A 17,083-nucleotide genomic window follows, 5' to 3' on the forward strand; every position below is an offset into this window, starting at 1 on the left:
TATCGGTATAGGCCAACCGATACCTTTTCATACAAATTATGAGAATATGGATAGTATGCTTATGAATTTTCCTCGTTTGGGTGCGGATGCTTATGATTCTTCTGGGATTAAGCTATCTCATATTAAGACTGCATATATGGAACCCCTCTTGCATCCTGATACACGAGCGGAGTTAGCTTTGACTGTTCTATTGGGTAGTGAGGGTGCTGATCAGTATGTTAGGGCTTTTTTGATATTTTTTATTGGGCATGTTTTGTTTTCCAATGGTCATTCTACGGTACGACTGGGATATTATGCTTATGTATTTGATTTGCATACTATGAGAGATTATGACCTGGGTAGCTCAATATATGCCACATTGATATCGGCGTTAGATAAAGCTTCACAAACATTCGGAAGTAGAAGTCATCAGATTGCAGGATTCATGGGACTTTTAGAGATTTGGTTTTATGAGTACTTTCGATGTCTTTGTCCTAACATAGACATGATTGCTGATACTCTCCCTAGATTTGCTAGTTGGTCAGGGCCTCACTTGACTCATAACAGAGGGCATATTAGGAATAATATCTATATGGTTCGTGCTCAGATTGATATTAGATCATTGTCATCTATTGAGTGGAGACCTTGACATTTGTCTACTGCCTTTGACGATCCAGTTGTACAGCATGCTTGTGTGTTGTCACGTCACAGAGTTGTTTTTGCCGCACGTGACTGTCAGGTTTGGTACTATGGCGACAGATGTTGGAGGCAGATGAATGTACGTTATGGAGTTCCATGTGCTCCCATGCCAAATGTTAGTGATGCGAAGTCGTGGGGTAGAACTCATATTCATGAAGTTCATGCTAGTTGTGGTCCTTGGCCAGATGTATCTTCTTTTGTTGTTGAGCAGACTGCTAATCAGTATTATAGATGGTGGAACCGTGTCTCCATGGGTCCATTGTTGCCTCCTGTTGGTCGGGCTAGCAACTTCGAGTTTGTGGGCCTGGAAGGGATGAGACATGAGCTACGTATTCCTCATCCGCCCATAGCTTTTACAACCCACAACCTCTCGAATGCATATCATCCAAACTCGTGGTTCCGCCAAGAATCCTCGATGTTTGCCGTGTGTGGTGGACGATGGGGAGCCTACTTATATTTCCATTCCTGAAGTGCCTCATGCTCGTTTCTCTGAGTTAGAGCCGCATATTGATCAGTCTACCATGGTGAGTTTAATTGTTTTATTTATCTTCTTCATTATATATATAATATGTACTCACACTGTATTTTCTTGGATTTTTAGGCTGAGGTTCTAGAAAGATATGAGAACTAGGTTCTTATGTTTGATGGGATGAAGACTGCCCTGTATCATTATAGCCAAGAAAGAGAGGAGGCATATTCTCAGACATATCAGCAATCCCAGCGTGCGTATGACGAGACTCGGAAAGTGTATGAGGATATGCAGCAAGTGTACACGCAGCAACATCAGGGATATGAGGAACTTCAGGCTGAAGTAGTTAACCTCCGTGCAGACAGAGAAGATCATAATTCTCAGATTAGGAACTTAGAGGAGCAGCTTCGGAACGTCCAAATAGAGAGAGGAGAGGGATCGAGTGGTAAGGGGCGTAAGATGAGAGCTAAATAAATTTGATAGGTTTTGGATTATTTTGGATATTATATGATTATATCATAATCATAGATTTTGGACTGCATAATCATAATCATAGGTTTTTAATTTCTTTAATTTTTTCGATTTTGAATTAAAATTCTTAATTTCTTCAATTGCACAATTGTTAATTTCTTAACTTCTATGCACAACTCATAATTTTTCAAGTTCTATGCACCACAGTTCTAATTTTCAGAAAAAACACACGCAGTTTTGGCAAAACCGGCCCATTTTGGCAAAACGGTTTTACCAAAAACCCATAGAATAAGCCAAGCCCACGCGGTTTTGCCAAAACCGCGCCATAGAAGCCCAAGCCCACGCGGTTTTGCCAAAACCGCGCGGTGTTTCTCAAACCGCGTAAGTGATTTGATACAGCATCAAACCTGGAACCAAATATTGGTCGATTTGGTGTTTGGTTTGGTGTTTTCATCAACATGTAGTTCTCTTGAAGTTGAAAAAATACCAAATTCTCATTGCTAGGTTGATTTGGTCGATTTGGTGTTTGATGCTAGGTTGATATCATTGCTAAAGATGCTCTAACTTGACTGTTTTAGGAAATCTGTCGTAAAATCATAATACTTTCTTGACGCCTGTGTCATACATGACATAATGTTGCAACAACCGTCATAAAAGTATAATATTTTCTTGACGCCTATATCATACACGACATAATGTTCCAACAACCGTCATAAAATCATAATATTTTCTTGACGCCTGTGTCACACACAACATAATGTTGCAACAGCCGTCATAAAATCATAATATTTTCTTGACGCCTGTATTATATACGACATAATGTTCCAAGAGCCGTCATAAAAATATCATTAAGACACCTATCTTGACGGTTTTCAACAAAGCCGTCAAGATAGATAAAAAACAAGCGTCATCATATGTCTTTTTTTTAGTAGTATAAGTTTGATTTATTTCACAAAACAATTCCAAACTCTTTGGGAATCAAAGATTGATGTACTAATATATATAGTTCAAATTGATAGATTTGACTGATTAAGTTTACTTTTGTTTGGTCGGATCGTGTGTAAGACTTGGTTGTATGTACATCAAAGTAGTTTGTAAAATTGGGACTCTAGTCTATAAAGACTACTAGATTGAGTTGGATATGGATACCTTTCTCTATATATTAGGGAGAGAGTAACCAATGAACTCACTCTAATCAATATCAATTTTTCTTCTCTACTTACTCTTCTCAACACAAAAGCTTTGTCTAGGGTTTTATAAGTGTGAAACTTAAGCTACTTTTCTAGTAATGGCTACGACAACGAGAGAAGACATATTTTTACTGTCCGATTATGCTTTCGCTTCGTTGTTGATCTTATCGAATTGTTTTGACAAAAGGTATGTGCATTCTTTTGTCTTCATTGGTATCAGAGCCAAAAGAATACACATACCTTAATAGTATATCATGTCATCTATGTATTTTTGTTTATGTTTTAAATGCATGTTATATGCTATATCTCTTTAATGATGATTCTTATTTGTGAAAAAGTAAAGCTTTTATTCCAATCTATACTGGAAGGGTGGTATATTAATATATGCATGCCTTGGATATTATTTTGAACTTTCAATAGGAATCTTGCTGTAACAATAGTATGCATGTCAATTTTCTCAAGATTGCCTATAACACTGTTAAAAAGCTTTAGCTTTACAAAAGATTAGATAAAAGAAACACAAAAGTACCATAGATGAGTACTTGTTATGGCGCTATGGCAGCAGTATGGAGATGGGTAATTGGTTTGATGCTAAGGAAGTATCATGATTGTAAGTAGGGCAGGGAATGGGTCAGGTTCGGGTCAGATATGGCTATATTCGAATCCGAACCCGAATAGTTTGACAATATTTGAATCCGAATAAAACTAAAATCTTCAACCTGAATCCGACCCGAACCAAAACAACCCGATCGGATAACACTAAAAATTAAAAAACCCAAAAATTATATCCGAACCCGAATTCGACAGACCCGAATTCGAACCCGACCCAAATAATAAACGGATATGAAAATCGACCCAAACCCAAACTATTCGGATTCGGGTCAAACCCGACCGATTCCCTGCCCTAATTGTAAGTTAGTTTTTGATCTCTTTTTATTCCATAAATGAATGATTGCATGCTTATTATTTAGTAATAACATGACCACCATGAGTTAGCTTCGTAGTACTTGAGTATAACCGACGACATAAATTTTATTTATGTGGCTAGATTCTTGCGCTTATATACAAGGTTAATATAACATGCCTATTCAGTTAAGGTTTGTGGAACTAAGCCTATATATACATCATGCGTACTTGATGGTCAAATTTTTTCTATTGGATATTTGCTTCTGAATAATGTATAAGAAGTACATTTTCTTTGGATGAGTGGTAGTTACTGATTTACTCCTTATTAATATTTGCCTTTATAAAATTTATTGGTAATAGTAGAACCAAAAAGCAAATGAGATGATTGCTAAGCTTACTTAGCTTTTGATCAAGAGCCTATAGTGATATTATATTATTGAAGAAATTTTGATAGTGAAGCAATTATACATGTATGGCATAGAGTAATACTTTTTTACGGCAAACCAATAATTATTTAATTATTGTCTATGCATGTATAGTGTAACATGACATTTAAGAATATTGTTGCTGACTTGAACAAAGGAGAGAAATTGGACGGTATGAATTACGATATTTGGCACCGTAAGATCCAATACCTCCTAGAGGAGCAAAATGTCCTCAAAACTCTTATTAATGATATGGAGTTGCTTGAGGAGGGCACTACTGCTCAACACCATCGTAGCTTGGAGGTGTACAACAACTGGCAAAAACAGGATTGTTGTGCACGCTTTCCTATGTTAAACAACATGCACAATGACTTGATTGGCGAGTTCGAGGGTTACAAAACCACCAAGGAAATATGGAATGCTTTAAAATTGACTTATGCTGGCACCACAACTGCTAGGTTGCGTGCGTTGACTTTGAAATTTGAAACCTATAAGAAGGCTTTGAATGACACTATGGTTGAACATCTTAGGAAGATGTCCCAGATGATACGTGACCTAAAAGCTGCTGGAAATGTTCTTACTGATGAGCAGCAAATTCTGGCTATTTTGAGGTCCCTCCCTGATTCTTGGGAATAGATAAAACTCATTATGCCGCATAATAAGAATATAACCAACCTTTCTCAGTTTTCGCGTCATTTGGAGTTAGAGGCAGAGTGGCAAGATGCTAAGACTAATAGCAGTGCTGCCATTGCTTGTTTTGCTGAACCAAGCAAGTGCAAGACAAGGTTCAAGCGCAAGCAAAATGGTAAAGTAGGTATAGGGGCTCAAAACAACTCATTTGCGCCTAAAAAGAACATTAATAAGCACCGCAGAGGTAATAGAGCTGGTAAAAAGCAAGACAAGTCTAAGATGACATGTAACAACTGTGGTGCTCGTGAATGCACTGAGCCGAAGAAGGTAAACTCAAACTCTTTTAACTGTTCTGATTGCTTTGTTTGCACTGAGGTGCTTGTTGCTTATTCATGTGATCCTAATTGGATTGTGGATACAGGAGCAACCAAACACATCGCAAAAAACAGAGTAGGGTTTGTGGAGTTTCGTCGGGTTCCAAGAGGCACTCAAAGAATTTTTATGGGAAAAGTTCTAGTGAAGACGTACTGGGTATTGGCACATACTAGATACGGATGAGCACTGGTCACACGCTGATCTCCATGATGTTCTTTATGTGCTAGGGATTTGACGCAATTTACTTTCAGTTATTTGTCTTTTAGAACTTGGTTTTGATGTTAATTTCGGCTTAGAAGCAGTTTCTATTTGTTTAGGTTCCATTTTGTATATACGAACTTTTATTTCGAATGGTTTATTTCAGTTGGATATTGTTTTGGATAATTGTACTTCAGCTGATTCTTTTTTGACTTCCATGGATGATGATGTCGTTTCAAATTTAGTGAAATGACATATTAGATTAGGACATATTGGACAAGACATGATGAATAGTCTAGCAAGGGAAGGACTTCTGAGTCCTCTTGCAAAAGTCAATCTCTCGGTCTACGAACACTGTTTGACTGGGAAGTCAACTAGAAAACCGTTTGGAAAGGCGCTAAGAGCATCTGTTCCAATAGAGTTAAGCCATTCTGACATGCAGACCTTTTAATGTGAGGGCCCGTCATGGTGCACTTTATTTTATCACATTATTATACGTGATTTGGTTATGTTTACTTAATTTCGCATAAATCTTATGCTTCTGATTGCTTCAAAAGATTTATGGATGAAGTTGAGAATCAATTGGAGAGATGTATTAAGGCTCTCCGAACTGACCAAGGGCACGAATATTTGTCTGAGCAAATGAGATTGCTCTGTGAACAAAAGGGCATTCGACGACAACTTACTATTCCTTCAACTCGGCAGCAAAATGGTGGTGTTGAAAGAAGGAATATAACCCTTTTAGATATGGTGAGATCGATGATGGCGCAAGCAAACCTCCCAATGACCTTTTGGGGTGATGTTTTGCTAACTGCTGCCTACATTCTCAACAGAGTGCCCTCTAAGTTTGTCCCATCAACCCCTTATGAGCTATGGACTGGCAGAAAACCTAAGTTAAGTCATTTGCGTCCATGGGGTTCTACTGGTTTTGTTCATACCTCGTCTTCATAGACTGGAAAGTTAGACATGAGAGCTAAGAAATATATCTTCTTTAGATACTCTAAGCACTCTAAGGGTTTTGTCTTTCTTCATGAACAAAATAATGGTGGGATGGTGGAAATTGAGTCACACGATGTTGATTTTGTGGAAAATGATTTTCCAAGCAGGAAGAAAGCTCGATTGTCAACTGAGTTCTATGAGATGGTAGAACCACTTGAGGTTACAGAAGAGGTAACTCCACCTACGCTCGGTGATGGTGGGGTAATAATTCCTCCTTCTGAAGTTCCAATGATCGTCGAGGATAGCGGGAGTTTACTGCTAGATGACTCAGATGATCAAGAGAATCTAGTCACATAGAAGCAAATGTGAAAGTGTACCCCGCCGTCATTTTGAGATTTAAGGGGAAGCTTTCATGTGTGCTGCTATTGACGATGATGAGCCTAGGTCATACCAAAAGGCTTTGTCATCACCTGCTTCAAAGGAATGGTTAGCTGCTATGCGAGATGAGACAAGTTCCATGAAGAAGAACAAAGTTTAGGAACTTGTTGATCTTCCTCAAGGGCGCAAAATTATTAAGAACAAATGGGTTCTGAAAGTTAAGCGAACTGTAGATGGAACTATTGATAAGTATAAAGCCCGATTGGCAGTGAATTTTTTTACCCAAATAGAAGGTATAGACTACGAGGAAACTTTCTCGCAAGTGGTGAGATTTACCTCAATTCGCTTCATTTTAGCACTTGTCACACATTTTGACTCAGAACTCTATCAGATAGATGTTAAGACAACGTTTCTTAATGGGGATCTAAATGAAGAAATATATATGGATCAACCCAAAGGCTTTGAGGTAGAAGGACAAGAGCGCAAAGTATGCAAGCTCAAAAAAGTTTATCTACGGATTAAAGCAGTCATCTAAACAATGGTACCTTAAGTTTCATCGAGCTATTACTTCGTATGAGTTTGAGATGATTGAGGAGGATCATTGTGCATGTGTATGCCAAACGATCTGGTAGGAGTTTTCTTGTATTGTCATTATATGTTGATGACATTTTGTTGGCTGGAAATGATAAGGAGTTAATCATTGCCACTCAGAAAGTGGTTGTCCTCTAATTTTGATATGAAGGACATAGGCGAGGCAAATTTTGTATTGGGGGTCAAGATTATCTGAGATCATTCTAAGAGGTTACTTGGCTTATCTCAAGAGGCTTATATTAAGAAAGTTCTTAAACGATTCATAATGAAAAATTGCAAACCTATTGGTACTCCTGTCCGAAAGGGTTATACTTTACATCTTGGTCTTTGCCCTAAGACAGAGGCAGAGAAGGAACAAATGGCTAATATACCCTATGCAAATGCAATTGGGAGTCTGATGTATGCTATGATATGTACTCGACCAGACATTTGCTTTGCAGTAGGATTAGTGAGCCATTTTCAGAGTAATCCTGGACATGCTCATTGGCAAGCTATGAAAAGGATTCTTAGATACCTTCGTGGGACTTCATACTATATGCTTTGCTATCAGGGAGTAAAAGCAAACCTTCACGGGTATAATGATGCTGATTGGGCTAGTGACTTGGATGAGCATAGATCCACATCTGGTTATACTTTCTTACTTTCAGAAGGTGTTATTTCTTGGAGTAGTAAGAAACAAGCCTGCATTGCATTGTCCACGATGGAGTCAGAGTATGTTGCTTGTTATGCTGCTGTTTAGGAAGCAGTTTGGTTAAGAACAATCTTTAAGCGACTAAATGTAGTGCATAATGCCAAAGACCCTGTCACAATGTATTGTGATAACATGGCAACATTAGCATTCACTAAAGATCATAAGTACCATGGAAAATCCAAGCACATAGACATTCGTTACCATTACATTCGTGATATGGTTGTTCGTAAAAAGGTGGTCCTTAAACATGTATCTACGAAGGACTTGGTGGTAGATCTCTTTAGTAAGGCAATCCCAAAGGATTCCTTTATGGCTCATGGTAGGAGCTTAGGACTTCGTAGGTTTTGATTTATGTTTGAAATGACCTTATGACTTTGATAGTTATTCATGTTTTTTGATATCGTTGGATTCTTTATTACATGAAATTATTCAATGCACACATTGTTTCCATATTTTTTTAATGTTAGATTATATGGATATTCGTCTTAAGGCTTTGGTCGTTCACTCACACGGAGACCACCTTGGCACATGGAATGTGAGCATGATGAGATATGTATGAATGAGTTAAAATCTTTTACCTAAAAAAGGTTGATTAGATTTTAATAATCCCATGACACAGTGGATGTGAGCTTGGTACATACAAATTATCGCCTCAAAATAGTTGAGATGAGTTATTAATTTTTCAAATTATAACGAAAGCCTGTTAGCCAGATGTGAGACTTTAATGGATTTCTTTGGTAAGAAATTGACTTGAAAGGCTCAAGTGAGGCGCTTAGTGAGTGACTTGACTAAGATTCGTACAATGTGAAAGATGACGACTTCTTTTAGAGCTCCACTATAGCATGTAATCATACTATATGTGCTTATTCAACCTAATATGAGTAAGTAATTGATCCTTGTTTACTTACTGTGTGAGCATATTCTTGTTTTGTGCCCTCAATGACTAATGACTGTGTCATGAAGTAGATTTTGATGTATGCTACTCTAGCTTGTAACCTATGGCTAAGCATGATTAAGCCTATGGAACATGTTTGTAAAAACAATTAATCTGAAACTGAATGACATGAGGAATTGAGGATGACTATTTGGTAACACATTTGAGAGGCAATATGTACGCATTGACTTTGAGTTCTTGCCAGCAAAACTACTTGATTTTTTTAATGATTTTTAATTCTAGTATGATATCTATATCTATAATTATTTATATGATCTATTTTTATTTTTAGGAAACTCAAACATGCATACTGGGTTGAATATTAATCTGAGTTAAGACACTTTAGGGATTAGAAAATATTCAATCAAATGTGGCCAAATATGTCTAGGGCAGTGATATCCATAAAAACAACAACTAGATCTCTCTAACATATTCTTACGTTATCAATTATTTATTTCCTACTCTCACATATATATTCATGCAATATATAAAGTATAGAATCGTTCCACTCTTAACTCTCTAGACTTAACGAATTCAACTAATCAAACACAATGAAATAATGGTGAGAGCAATATTTATGGATGTGAATTTATACTACAAAACTAAATATATGAATTTAAGTTATACTAATTTAATTAAAGCAATTGAATATATGGAGAAGCATAGAGAGAGATTAAAATCCACTTTTTAATTTCTTAACATGCTAGCATAGATTTGTATAGAAAACCTTAGTCTAGATATTCTCACACAAGGTTAAAATATAAAGACTAGACCTTTAATGACCCCTAATTACTTTATACTATATCTAGTCATAAACTAATTAGCATAAAAGAAAGCTTGTTCCCATTCTCATGACAAACTTATTATTATCTAGTTTAGGTTAAACTCTTCTTATCTCTAAGTCAAGAAAAACCTAAACTTGAAACCCTAATCAACAAATCTATACTAACAAATCAAGTTCTCTCATAGCTTCATTCAAACTCTCTCTAATAGGAGTTTAGCTTTGATTCATGGGACTATTATGAACAAAAGAATGAAAAGAAGACATGATAGATATAGAAGTAATTGAATTGAATAATAATAATAACTTGAAGGTATTTTAATGGAGGTTTTATGGATGCTACAATTATAAACCCTAATTACTTAAATTATGCTAAACTAAAGCAAGGGGAGAGAGAGAGCTAAATTATTTTAACTAATGGAGAGAGAGAGAGAGAGAGAGAGAGAGAGAGAGAGAGAGAGAGAGAGAGAGAGAGAGAGAGAGAGAGAGAGAGAGAGAGAGAGAGAGAGAGAGAGAGAGAGAGAGAGAGAGAGAGAGAGAGAGAGAGAGAGAGGGCCACTAAATCAAGCCCAAAACGTAATTACTTGAGTCCAAAAAGGGTTTCTCTGTAAGAATTTACTGAAACACTCTTTTCATCCACTTTTACTACTCTGATTGGGTTAAAACTTGAACCATTAGAAAGATCTTTCCGAGCTGGTCGTTTTGACATATAATAGACCCAATTTCGAGGTCTAAGTCCAAAGATACAGCCTGCGGAAATTTTGTTGACTTTTCTACTCTTTTTCTACCCGCGTTGACTTTGACTAGGCTTTAAAAATGCTTTTTCTCCTTGAAACTTGGGCTTTAATCATATAATTTCTCTAGCAAGCAATTTGACTCTTTTCTCTTTCAAAAGTGACGTATTTCTTCATATCATTGATTCTAAGACTTGAAATACACAAAAACACGTAAACATTACTAATTCTTATTTATTATAAAGATAATTGGCATAAATATAATACTTTACAGTTATGAGCTCATATCAAACCACCCCCAAACAGCATTTTTCTTGTCCCCAAGCAAATATGTGAAATTAAAATAAGTGGCCAAAAATGTATTCCTAACTACTCTCGTTTCGCTGAGTGCGACTACATTGATCATATGCAATAAGGTCTTAAACCACTAAGAGTTCCCTAGTGGACGAGTTACAGCCTCATGAGAGTTTTCTAAAGAAGGTACTCACAAACTTCATTTATACTGTAATGACTAAGACATAAAAGTAATTGTCCCCTAATTTATCTTAGATATCTATACATTTAACTAGTATTTAAACAAGGATCATCAATTTAACTCCTAAATTAATACATGCATAATAATCAAATCATCTTAAGATAAACAACTATATAATGAACTTTGCTATGAACTGCAGTGGCAGGTCTTTCTCTGAAACTTTTAGGTAGCGTGCCTAAGTAGGTTCTCACAAAGAATGTGTCAACACATATAACACTCTGATTTTTCCACTCAAGTTTGCTTACTCCAGTGTGCAGTGGGCACACATTTCTTGACAATCTCAATGACAATCCAAGGAAGCCAAGGTCGATCAAACACATCTACCACTTACTATCACACCAACCTATTCCTAATTGAGCTAGATGTCTTTATTGGGTGATATGGGGCGTAGGTGTTGGTTAAAGAAGGAAGGAATTAAATATTCAAAAAGACAAATCTGAGAAACGAGGGTCTTCATATTATGTAACTATAGAAAACCTTGTTCTTATTTTGCTTCTACACTTTGTTTCCATCTTTATCCCTTTTGTTTTGGCTTTTGACTCCTTATTCTATTTTCAGAGTTTTAACTTTTTTTATTTTTTTTATTTTTTTTCTTTACTTTTCTTTGGATGAAAACTTTATTTTCTTTTTCTTTTGAAGCAATTAACTAATTTTTGTTTACACAAGTTTTTCTCTTCTCTTTTCTTCACTCATCCTATTTCTCAAACTTATCCAGATAGGTAGGCTAATTTTATTTTTTATTTTGTTTTATTAGGTAAAGGATTTGTGGTTTGTGAATAGGCTAATGAAAGGCTCAGTGGGACGACTAGCGGATAATAAATTTCATATAGGTGTGAATTTTTGGCTATATCGATCCAAAGAGGGCCTAAATTCTCGCTTAGGATATGGAATGGTGATCAAGCAAGTGGATGTGTGATTTCTCTACTTGGAATTGACTTCTCCCTTGTGTCATCACCCAGATATTAATTCATATGGGTTTTTTGGCTAGATGCTCACATGATATGTATTAAGTACTCTAACCTAAGTTTCAGAAAAATATTGCCAAGTACAATCATAGATGCTCATGCAAGATGTTCATGAAAAGATGCAATGACTATTACCTATATATTAATCTAAGTTTCAAAAATTAAATCCTAATTTAAGTGCTACGTGAGATTTCTAGACTAATATCATTATGGAGAAGAGAATAATACCATTATCTCAAAGTGCATAGCATATACTATATTTTTTATTCTAATTTTTATAAGACAAATAATACGTAATATACAACCTAATATGTGCTTAAATATTTACAACGTGTTTCTATACCACCCCAAATAAAATCATACTTTGTCCCCAAAGTATGGAATGAAAATAAAGGATAGAGAGTACCATAAAAACGTGCTTGTAAATGGGAGCACCTGAAAAAGAAGGTTAATCTATACTAATATAAATAAATAAAAACATACGCAACTCCTATATGAGTTCCATCCGTTATGGGGATAACATGAAATAATAAATAACGTTTGGGACATAAGCGGACTCTAACAGAAATAAAATAATATTATATGTTCACAAATCAAGCATGCGCCTATTGTGGCTCCTATTGGATTAACTTCCGAAATTTCGTGAAATAGTAATTTCACAAAATTAAGGTGCCTAATTATATTGTGCATCCCAATAAAATCAACAAGGCTTATGGATTCTATGTTTTGATATTTATACATGCAATTTTAATACGTGAACGTACAATGTGCTAAAATTAAATACACTACCCCCAAACAATTTGGGAGAAAGGGGTTCATGAAATAATTCAATAGCACAATTAAATTATGTAACTAACTAATTTTTATGATTTTTAACATTTTATAAAGAAAAGTGCGTAATTTACATCCTAAAAGTGTCTAATTTTTGCAAATATTTCTATCCCCCCCCCAAACAATTGAACACTTTGTCCTCAAAGTGTAAAGAGATAAGGAAAGAATTTACCATAGAAACGTGACAAAAATTGACAGTACTTATAATAGAAATATTATAAAGATGATATGATAACATGAAGCACAATTAAACTGTTATGTACTAACTAACACAAACTCTACTGGAGTAAACATAATAGGCAAAGGGTGGCAAAAAGATTTGAAATGAAATACTAAAATACGCCACCCCCAAACAAAATTTGAAAACTCTTTTGAAGTTTGAAATTTTTTGTGGCCTATACTCCATTAAGGTGGTATTTTACAAAAACTTATATGGGTATTTTAAAATCAGATTCCCCTAGACTTAATGTGGGATCGTTTTAAGTCAGATTTTCCTAGACTGTGGATAACCGTAAAAATAATAGTAGAATCCTAAATATTGATGTTAACAACACTAATACGTAATCCTACCGTTCTTACATTTAAATCAATTCTTCTTACTCTTAAAACATAATCATGCAATATAATGAGTAATGATTCGTCCACTCTTAACTCTCTAGACTTAAATCGAATTCAACTAATCAAACCCAAAAGGAACAATGGTGAGAGTAATGAGTTGATGTGAAATTTCTATACTATCATTCCCAACACAAGAACAATAATAACAATAAGACATAATTAAATTAAACTGAAATTAAAACTAATTTAGAACTAAGATTGTGAATAACTAATTATGAATTTAAGACAACTAAATCTAAATAAGAATTTAAGCAATAATCTAAATTGAAATGAAGAACTAATACTTTATTCTAAAAACTAAAATATGATTCTAAACTAACTAATTGAATGAATGTAAAAAAACTAGATCTAGATCTAAAAACTAATCTAGATCTATCTTTTTCTAACCCTAAACTCTATTAACATTAGCTTCCTAACCTAACTGCCATTAACAAAGAGTCAAGCTTTTATTTTTATACTTTCAGATCCAAAAATCGTGCATGGGCTTGGAGCCATGTTTTAGGCCAGAAAATCGGGCCCAAAACCCAATTTCTTTAGTCCAAAATGGGCTCCTCAGCTGTAGTTGGCTTCGACAGATGTTTCGTCCACTTCTGCTCCTCTGATTGGGCCAAGGCTTGGACCATTGGAAACCTCTTTTCGAGCCGGTCGTTTTGACATAAGGTAGGCCCAATTCCGAGGTTTGAGTTCAAAGATATGGTCTTCGGAAGTTCTACTGACTTTGTGCACTGTTTCTACCCGCGTGGACTTTGACTTTTCAGCTTTTGATCGGGCTTTACAAAGGCTTTGTCTTCTTGAAAATTGGTCTTTAATCACATAACTCCTTAGCAACCGACCTTTGCTCCTTTATCTCGCTAAAGTTGCACATTTCTGCACATAATGGACTTTGAAGCCTGAAATGCATAAAAACATGTAATCAATATTAACTCTTAGTTATTATTCACATAATTGGCCTAAAAGTACGATTGTTAAGGGGTTAAAACTACAGTTTTGGGCTCTTATCAACTGTGCACACCCCTATATAAGCAAGAAATTGGGGTGGCACAAAATGGATGATGTGTGGCCAACTATAAACTAATAGTCGAAAGAGTTGGGGGTCTAGCCATAAAAACATGATACTAAATGCACCCCAAATAGAATGAAATTATATAATTGGAAGCAATCATGTAGAAGAATGAATGAAAACTTATGCAACCCATCAAAGAACATATGCAAACCATCATGCTGTAGCTTTTTTAAAGATTTAGAATGACCCAAAAGATGAATTATTGTTACTTTAGGTGAGAAAGGAATGAAGTATGGATCCTGATGTCTTTCATGAGGCTCAGATGAGGAAAAATAAGACAAACTAGGTTTCTCACTACACTCGGCCAAAGCTTGGCTCTCAACTACAGGAATGATATACTCATGGGATTGTGTGCTAGGCAAAAACTCTTCACTGTGAGGGTTGAAAAAATTATAGAGGGTCTCCGAGGCAATTGGCTGAAGTGCAAATTCGAGGTTCCTCTGAAATGGTGGGTGAATGGATGGCTTAGTTGTGGTAAATGGTTGGATTTTAGGAGGTGGTAACTCAGGTGGATGGTGGTCGGTTGGTGGTTCATCAGTTGGTGGATCCTCACATGCTCTTAAGAAATCATAGAATTCTTCATCTAGCTTAGCTGAATCCATAAAATTGTGGTTTGTGGCTTTATCGTTAAAAAATTCATCTATTTCTTCCATTTTTATTTTCTCAGCTGCCAAACTAAATTGATATTCACATTGCGATAAAGAATTTAATTCCTGCACATTACCTTGTTCATGCCTTAGATTAGAATTGTTGATTTCTATTTCCTCACTCTCATCCTCTAAAACAATATAAGTTTCCTCAATGGCATCATGGTCATCCGAAACAAGTCCTACGGAGTCGTCTTTAAGAATTTCATCATCGAGGTAGCGTGCGGAGTTAATATAATAGTTAATGGGAAGGTCATGAGAAGGTACTGGTTCATGAAATTTAGGGTAGGTCTTAACTAGGCCGAATAGTTTGGTTATGGGAATAGGTTGTTCTACTTATATGTCGATCTCTGACAAGGTTGAAAGTTCTGTGTTAGGTAAGGGGACCATGAAAATCATTTGGGCTAGATTCTGAAACATAGTTTGAGTTTTGGCATTTTGTTTTCTAAACGTTTTTCATTGTTGGCTATTTGTTCCCTAAATGTTTGTTCTACTGAGTCAGTCATTTGTTGGGAAATTTGGTCTAGGAAGGGTGACAAACTATATGGGTGGGTGATTTCTAGCATGGTGGAAGGGTCTGGCGTAGGTGAGGTTAGCATCAATCTTGTCCATTCTAGGTTCTGAAGTATTATGAGGCGCTCTTGGTATATGGCTTTTGAGTGAATCTGGTTGATCTCGTACTGTGATGGGTTAGGTTGAGGCTGAATGGCTGGTTGATTGTTATTGGTGGAACTCCATGAATAGTTTGGATGACTAGAAAACTTTTGATTATATGCGTTACTATGGAAATTTGAAAATTGAGGCTCATAATTATAATTGTTTCCTATAGTAAGCTCAAATTCTTGATATGATGGATGATAAGAGACCAAACTATAGTTTTAACCCCTTAATAATTTTACATTTAGACCAATTATGTGTATAATAAATAAGAGTTAGTACTGTTTACATGCTTTTGTATATTTCAGGTCTTTGAGTTAAATATGTGAAGAAATATATAGCAAAGGTTGGTTGCTAAGAAGTTCTATGGTTAAAACCCAAGTTTCAAGGAGAAAAAACATTTTTAATGCCTAGTCAAAGCTGAAAAGTCAAAGTCAACACGGGTAGAAAAAGAGCAGAAAAGTCAACAGAACTTCTGTAGGCCGTATCTTTGGACTCAGACCTCGGAATTGAGCCTATTATATGTCAAAACGACCGGCTCAGAAAGAGCTTTCTAATAGTCTAAAATTTGACCTAACCAGAGAAGTAAACGTAGATGAATAAGGTATTGAAGTAATTTTGCATAGAGAAACCCTTTTTGGACATATGTAATTAGGTTTTGGGCTTGATTTCAAGGCCCAAAACATGACTCCAAAGCCCATGCACGAAATTATAAACTTAACCCTCTCATATATAAAGAGGTTTAAGGCTAAACAAAACTTGACTACTCCCTTTTTAGTTTAGTTGTAAATTATGGTTCTCTCTCTCATCTAGATAATCTCTCTCTTTAGATAATAATTTAGTTTCTTTCTTTAGTTTTAAACCCTAGTTATTGTTAATTAGCCTAGATACACCATTAATTTAATTCAAGTTATTCTTAATGAAGTAGTTCTTCATTATGTCTTATTCTTTCTATTATTATGTCCATGATAGTCCCATGATTCATAGCTAAACTCCCATTAGAGGGAGTTTGAATGAAGCTTTAAGAAGACTTGATTTGTTAGTATAGATTTGTTGTTTAAGGTTTTAAGTTTAGGTTTTTCTTGACTTAGAGATAAGAAGAGTTTAACCTAAACTAGAGAATAGTGAGTTTGCCATGAGAATGAGAACAAGCTTTTTCTCATGCTAATTAGTTTATGACTAGAGATAGTATAAAGTAATTAGGGATTTTTAAAGGTCTAGTCTTTATATTTTAACCTTGTGTGAGAATATCTAGACTAAGATTTTATATACAAATCTATGCTATCATGTTAAGAAATTAAAAAGTGGATTTTAATCTCTCTCTAGTTTTTCTCAATATTTGATTCATGTATATTTAATTACTTTAATTAATATTAG

The 17,083-nt window shown here is 35.5% G+C and overlaps 1 long non-coding RNA gene and 1 pseudogene across 1 annotated transcript; one reads left to right on the forward strand and one right to left on the reverse strand.

The window, feature by feature from the left end:
- LOC147482776 (subtilisin-like protease SBT4.14) overlaps positions 1 to 17,083 on the reverse strand; it is a 39,609-nt pseudogene that overhangs the window by 10,141 nt on the left and 12,385 nt on the right.
- On the forward strand, positions 1,117 to 1,720 carry LOC147482778 (uncharacterized). Its single transcript, XR_015205892.1, has 2 exons — positions 1,117 to 1,202; positions 1,280 to 1,720. It is a non-coding gene; the product is annotated as an uncharacterized LOC147482778 (long non-coding RNA).

The sequence above is a fragment of the Coptis chinensis genome, chromosome 8, assembly GCF_015680905.1.
Source record: "Coptis chinensis isolate HL-2020 chromosome 8, ASM1568090v1, whole genome shotgun sequence".
In the NCBI taxonomy this organism is placed as follows: Eukaryota; Viridiplantae; Streptophyta; class Magnoliopsida; order Ranunculales; family Ranunculaceae; genus Coptis; species Coptis chinensis.